Here is a 6,414-nt window from a genome sequence, read left to right on the forward strand (position 1 = left end):
GGAAGCCGACATCACAGGCCCCTCCTCCACACCTGAGGCAACAGGGGCCTCATCTCAGCTCTTGTCAAAGGCCCTGGGACTGGGACATCACCAACCCCACTTCCTGTGCTTTAGATGAAGAGACTGCCCCTGTCCAGGGAGACTGACCTGGTCAGGTGGGTCTGTCTGAGCCAGCACCTGGCTCTTTCTCATCCTAGGAAGTTTTCAAACTCAGGCAAACTGGGAGCAATCCAGGCCTAAGACTCAGCATCCCCTGGGCATGGGTTGTGGGCATGCCGGGTGGAGGGCCAGGCCGGGAACTCAGGACTGTCAGAGCTGGGCCAGTGGCCTCTTTGCTCCTCCTCCATCCCTCTCCCTGGAGACCCTGGCCTGGAGCTTGCAGGAGATTGGGGAAGAGCCCGTGTCGTGGGCCTGCGGGGGACCATTGGCACAATCCAGTGATGAGGGCAGCGTGGGTCTCTCTTCTTGGGGTTCCCATTCTTCGGCCAGACCCCTGCTGTGGTCAGACTCGCTGGAGGGTCCTCACTGCCCCTGGGAGGAGCTGAAGGTCCTCAGCCTCAAAAGGCTGAGGTCACCCATGTTCCAGGCCACTGCCCCAGGGGAGAGAGCAGGCACGGGGTGTGGGTCTGGGCTCCCGGCTTGGTTCACACAAGGTTCTTCTGGGACTCTAGGATGCCCTACAAGGTCAGCTCGTCTGTCTCCTCAGGCCATTTGGCTTGCTAGGTCTTGCTTGGAGGAGATACACATTCCCCACAAGCCAAGGTGGGGGGCTCCTGAGCTTCCATGCTGGGTGGGGTGGGCGCTCTCCTCCCTGCCAAGCTGCCTCTGAGCATCAGTGCTCCGGGCTCGAGTCACGTGACTCTTGGCCACCGATCCCGTCTGCTCAGGGACGTGGAGTGGCTTTCTCCCGCATCACGGGCACCGGGCTTCCTTGCATGAAACATGGCAAGGACCAGCCTGGGAGCTGCCGCTGACGGAGGGTGCCATGTGCTCTTCCCCGTGAGCCAGCGGATCATGTCTGTGTGTGCACACATGCACGTAGGTGTGTAAGCACGTGTGTGCGGGCGCACGGGTACGCATGTGTGTGTGTGTAGATAGGGCAGGAGCCTGAGTTTCAATAGCTTGAGGCAGGCAACTCTTTCCAGACACTAAGCCGTGCTGCTCCCAGACTCAGTCCCTTGAAGCCGCTCCCTGGACGCCTGTGTCTGAGGCCCAGAGCCACTTGCCCAGTAAGCGTCAGAGCTGCTGTTTGTACTCCCCTATGATTCTGTGGTTCTAGAACCTTCCAAACCTCTCGAGCACAGCTGTGTATGTGAGTGTGGTCACCCGCTCCACGGAGCACATGCTCCACTGCCCAACAGGCTGGTGGAGCTCATGCGCTTTGTCACCATGGACATTCACTTTGTCACCGCGGGGGTTTCAGCTCCAGGCTCGGCCTCGTGGCCTCGGGGTGGCTCTGGGACAGGGGCTTGCCCTCCCTGAGCCTCAGTTTCCCCACCTCCTTCTGAGGTTGTGGTGATGCTTCAAGGTGGTGGGTCGGCAGGCACCCTGTGCGGTGCCCGGTGCCAGTGCGCCTCCTGCAGCTGCCAGCTGTCATCGCGGCTAGGGTGACCACGCCTGGTTAGGGTCCGCTGGGGGTCCCAGGTTAGCACCTGCTGTTCCAGCCCAGTTATTAATATTGCCCCGCCCCCTGCCGGATATCAGAATCCCCCAGGTCTGGGAGCTAAAGTCTGGGAGAGTCTGGTTTGGGGCTTTCACTCCTCACGTCCGACAATCTGTGGTCAGAGTGGGACATGCCAGCAGGCAGGGGCGGGGCCCCCTGGGAAGTCCTGCCATCAGCTCCCTCTGCTCCACCTCTGTTCACCAAGATGCTCGGGGGCTGGACTCACTTGTCCCACCTGCATCGAGTCTGCCATGTTTTCAGTCTCCTTACTACAAAGATCGGAATCTTGACTAGGGATGTAAAGAGGATCTGAGTCTCAGCCTTTTCTGATGAGGAGGTAAGAGCACGTGGACCCCGTGCCCATCTCCCAAGGCCGCCATTGGGCCTCTGGATGACGGTCACGAGACGGTCAAGAGAATAACAGCAGCGGGTAGAGCCCAGGCGTCCAGGGGGGCCTCGGCTGGTGGGTGGGGGCCTCCCTGCCCCGGTGCAGCTACTCTGCTCAGCCCTGGAGCCCAGAGGTGGGGGGCTTCCCTTGGGTGGTGGCATTATCCTCGGTCAAGTGGTCCAGGAGGCCACTCCTGGGGTGGGGGCGCTCGCTGTCATTCCTGCCAAGTGGACCAGGGCACAGTGTCTGGGAGTTGTGTGCACATCTGTCATATTGCACAGATCAGGAGAGCATGGTGCCAGCATAAGCAGTTCGCCCTCAGCGGCAGGGCGGGTGGGGGTGGGGTACGCGTTGACTGAGCGCATGAACAAATGAAAGGATGGATTCGATGCCCTCTTCAACCCTGTTCATCCCTCTTTCCTTCCTCCCGGCCCCACGCCGTCCTCTGCAGAACCAGAGGTGGGCGGTGTGATTGGGGGCGAGGGGGGCGCCACCTGGTAAGATGGACTGTCTGACAGGGTCTCGCCCACGGGACCCTGCACAGCCCGCAGCACTGGCCCCCACCCAGGTCCAGGGGGAGGTGGGTCCCGAGTTCCTTCCTTCCAGACACACACACAGCAGTCAGCTCCTTGGGCCTCTCGAGGCGTGAGTAACAGTTCATGGCCTGGTAGAGCCTGCTCGACAAATTCTTTTCCAACGAACTGCGTGTCGTTGGCTGTGATTGCATTCTCCAGCACCTCTCGCCAGCAGGATATATTGAAGTGCTCGCAAAATATAAGGTGAGATTCAAATAATGCAAATTATTTGGGAGAATAATAGCTATAGGTGTGGGGTCAGGAAGCAGTTAAAAAATGAACCACCCAGGCAGGTCAATGAAAGCCATCATTCCAGCCCTGGGCAGGGGCTGCAGGCATGAGAGGTGGTGGTGGGCTTCGCCGCCCTGATTCTCAGGAGGCGTGTGCACCTAGAGCCTGGGGCTCCCCTGGGCACCCCCAGGGCTTGCAAAGGAGAGCATGTCCTCTTGCCTGCGACTTCAGAGCCAGGCTGTTAGCCTGCAGGTCGAACCCTCTCTCCTTCCTGGGAACTTCTCCAGGGTGGGAGAAGCATGCCAGGCGGTGGGGCTGGACCCTGTGCCACCCTGAGCACAGCCCTGCAATGTTAAAATTCACTCTTACAGCCTTAAATCCACTTGAGGAAATGTGTGTATCCTGTTCTGTGGAAAATGCCATGGTTGGAAAGAGACAACACTTGTTAGAGGTGGCGGCTGTTCCTTTCCCTATTTTGCCTTCCCTGAAGCCCCCACAGAATTTTCTAGAAGATGGCTCAGGCACAGGCCCCTCCTGGGGGAGTGCTGTTAGTTGTGTCTGTGCCAGGCATTCCAGAACAGTATGTCAGCTGATGTGGCTTACGCCCTGTGTTGTCTTTCATCCTGGGCTTGTGGTCTTTTTTTTTGAAAGCTACTTTTCATGTGCACTTAAATGTATTGCAAAACAGTGTTGTGTCCCAAGAACTTTGTGAACCAATAAACACTTTATTCAAAGAGTCTCTCATTTCTCTGGGAAGGAGAAAACGCTGCCTTTGCATGAGCTCAAAGCCAGCTGTCTATGACCAGGAAGGTGGGCTCCCTGCCGGGCCTCCAGGATGACCCCAACTAGACCCTGTGCCGCACGTGCTGGGAGGGGCGCTCGGTTCTCCTGTGAACCTCGTGCTTTCCCGGGGCCCGAGCCAGGGGCACATGATCTCCTGGGGAGGGTTCCTGGCTCCTCACTGATGCCCAGAGGACCTGAGACCCACAGGGTGGGAAACACTCCCCTCTGCACAGAGGGTGGCTGCTGGCTCCCTTGTCGGCAGCTCCAAGCAAGGGCTGCGTGAGAGGAGGGTGGCTCTCCAGTGCCCGGCAGGGGCGGCACCGAGCCTGCGTCTGGAGAGCCCTCATGCTTGAATTAAACATGGTAACTTTACTGACCTAAGCGCTGTCCCAGAGGAAGCATGGGGAGGGGCTCCTGGCGGGGTGGAGGTGTGGGGGTGGCTCCCTGAAGCTTTGATGCTTCAGCCAGGCACTGAAGGAGGGGCGCACAGGAAACCATCACCGGGCCGGCCAGGGAGTGGCCCCCCGATCACCTATAGGCTTCTGGCTGCTGGACCACCCCCACCCCATCATCGAGAGCCCCCTGCTGAGGTCAGTCTCTGGCTGAGGGTCCTTCGAAGGATGAAGTGGTAGATAAGGGATGGCAGAGTTCTGCGCTTTCCGAGATAACGTGTGGCTTCTCGCCTGGCATCTTATTCCACGAGCAGCCACTGCAGGCTTGTCCGCAGCCCGGGGAACCGAGTTCCTGCAGACCCAGTCTCCCCCGCACCTGCTGGTGCACCTGCCCCGTCCTGATGCGCAGGTCTCAGGGCTCGCTGCGTGCTGTCTCCGCCCCTCTGGCCCATTGTGCGGTGGGTGGGCTTGGCTGGCCGGGGTTCAGTGGACGGGGAGGATTTGGCCCTTGGAAAGGGTTAACCTTCCTGTCACTTGCCCCTGATGAACAATTGGCGGGTCAGGCTCTCTCGGCCAAAAAGCTTTTGCAAGAGGCTGTTCCTTCCAACTTCACTGGGGAGGAAAGAGGGTGGTCCCAGAGGGGATTACCAAATTATTCTCCCTGGGTCTTTAAAAACAACGACAGCGAACACTGATCTTTTCCATCCAATCTAAAACGCCTCTGGTTTAAAGCTGTATCGTTATTTTTATGCACCACTCAGAAAAACAAACCCGATGAGGGGGCTGTAATTGGAGGCGTGAAGCTGACCAGCTAAGGGCTCAGGCTCAGAACTGAGCTCGCCCGCAGGAGGGGACAGTCAGGAGACTCACCTGTGCCCATGTGGGTGCATGGGGTTGGGGAGGAGAGGGAACACACCTCCTGGAGGACAGGCACCACCAGCTGGCATTCGGGAAGCCTGGGGTCTGCACTCATCCTCCCAGCATGGGCCAGAAACCTCAGAGGGGAAGTCAAAGGAAAGTGCCCAGGAGACTGGCTGGAACAAGGTCAGGAGCTCCTGGAAGGATGGGGCTGCCGTCCACAGGGACAGGGGGCAGCGTGGAGGCCAGCGCCCAGACTCTGGAAGTGCTGACACGGGTGGAGTGAGAGCCTCCTTCTCTGAGCCAAGGATGGGTCGAAGCCCTCTTCCCATGTGTACTCCCCAGTAGGTGCTGCTGCCACCCAGTCTCTGAGGTAAGTGGCATCTGGCTCTGGGGTCCGGCCTCCCGCTGACCAGGGCACTCGGCGCACGGGGCCCATAAAGACACCTGGCTCCAAATATGGTCTGGGCCAATGGCTCAGCCAGGGAGGGCCCTGGCCCAGGGGACAACGCTGCGGTGAGGACCTCCATGTCTGTCCTGCAGCGTCCCCCGTGCCAAGGGCACGAGCACACGCTGGCTGGACCACAGCTGTGGGGCTGTGAGAGGTGGCTGGCAGGCAGACGTGAGCACATCTGGATAGCAGAGCCAGCACCTGTCCAGCTCCACGGGCGGGGGGTTTCAAAGGCGTTGGCTGAACCCCAAAGCAGTCCCGACCCTGGGAGGAGAGCGGGGCTCCGGGGACCCCCTTTTTCTCACCTTGGGGCTGAGGTCCTGGGCCTCCCCCCTCCCAGGCCCCTCAAGCCCCCTGCCCGGATGGCCCCCGGTGATGCAGGCTGGAGCAGGGGGAGGGGAGGCCGTGGTAGGGGGCTCTCTCACAGCCCCAGGTGCATACAGGTCCCCCTGGAGTTGGGCTCTCTGCCCCCCTCCACACTGCCTCTGCTCTGTCAACTGGTGGGGGCGGGGGAGACACCCCGGTGAGCCTTTATGCCCCACCTGGACCTCTACTGGCTCTTTTAATGGACTGAGTGGAGAAACTGCCACGTTTCACCGAGGACCCCTGGTTTCACCGAGGACTCCCTCCCAGGTCCTGCTGGGAGACACCAGGAGGGGGCTTCTCCCCAGGGTGCAGGCTCAGAGGTGAGGAGCTGCCCACTCTCCCTGGTACCTAAAGACCCCCCAGAGACCCTTCAGGTGCATCCCCAGCCTGCGACTGGGTGGGGGGTTGGGGACACTCCCTCACTCCTCTCCAGGGACCCAGGCCCAGAGCTGGGGGGATTTGGCCTGGCTGCCCGCCAGCCAGCGGGGTCCAGCACCCGCCAGGACCCCGCCTCGCCCACAGATCCCTCCGGTCCAGAAATCGGCGTTCGTAGGCAGGATCGGCTGGGGATCCGAAGGTCAGGTGGGAGGTGGGAACCGAGCCCCAAGGGGGGGGCCCACCCCTGGGGGCGGAGCGCCGGCCCGGAAGCGGTCCCTCCCGCCGCATCGCCCCGCGCGGTTCCTGGCGCCGCCGCGCTGTAACCCGAC

The sequence above is a fragment of the Hippopotamus amphibius genome, chromosome 13 (assembly GCF_030028045.1).
Source record: "Hippopotamus amphibius kiboko isolate mHipAmp2 chromosome 13, mHipAmp2.hap2, whole genome shotgun sequence".
Lineage (NCBI taxonomy): Eukaryota > Metazoa > Chordata > Mammalia > Artiodactyla > Hippopotamidae > Hippopotamus > Hippopotamus amphibius.